The sequence below is a fragment of the Cornus florida genome, unplaced genomic scaffold (genome assembly GCF_030987335.1).
Source record: "Cornus florida cultivar Cherokee Brave unplaced genomic scaffold, ASM3098733v1 CherokeeBrave_3.0.0_Hap2_Chr06, whole genome shotgun sequence".
In the NCBI taxonomy this organism is placed as follows: Eukaryota; Viridiplantae; Streptophyta; class Magnoliopsida; order Cornales; family Cornaceae; genus Cornus; species Cornus florida.
The window spans coordinates 76160616-76161534 of NW_026775576.1; positions in this window are offsets into that span (position 1 = coordinate 76160616).

Below are 919 nucleotides of genomic sequence, written 5' to 3' on the forward strand. Positions count from 1 at the left end.
AAGATTTTATTTAATATTTATCTTAGGTAAAAGATTAATTCACATGGCCTTAACTAGTTTAAAATTAATATGTGTTAGCATATTATATTAGGCCTTAGCATGCTCTTCAACATAGTTGAATTTGAAAGTAATTGGAGGTGTTTTGAAAATTAGTAATTATTAATTAATTTGATTAATTAATTTGCTCCGAGTACACTATTCACTCCATTTGAATTTGACTTGATAATCTTGATCTACATGCCATATAGCTTTACATATATTTGATTTAGAATATTCGGTGAGGTTTTGAAACCTTTCATTTAATCAATTTCATTGTTTAAGATTTAATCCTTATGGTGATATACAACTTGGAATTGAATTGTGGTATGCTAGAAAATTAAGCTTAGGTATAGTTGTTCACATATATTAAATTGGGATTAATTGCATGAGAATTGCAACTTTTAATTTATATTTAACTTTAGTGAAAGTTTAATTCACACGGTCTTAAATTGAATGAAATAAACTTGTAATGTGATATTACATTAGTTCTTGGCATACTTTCCAACATAAGTTAATTTGAGAGCATTTGGTTAAGTTTGAAAATTTAGAGATTTTAATTAAAAGAATTAATTAAAATATATTTTGTGATCTCATTAGCTTAATTAAGGTTTTAACTTGATGTTTGTATTGGCCATGACTTGTTTACTAGTATATATTAATTGTGGACCATTTGAAGTTGCTTTAGAACCTTGGTAATTAAATTAGCATGATTTAAGTAAAGTTCTACTTTGTTGTTCCAACAACCTAATTGAGTTTTAGAATGGATATAGGTGATGACCATATCACGTCCTTTAACATGTATTAAATTGAGGTTATTTGGAATTGAATCGGAATCTAGAGAATTTAATTGTCTTTATCTATTTAAATTCTTTTAATTTGC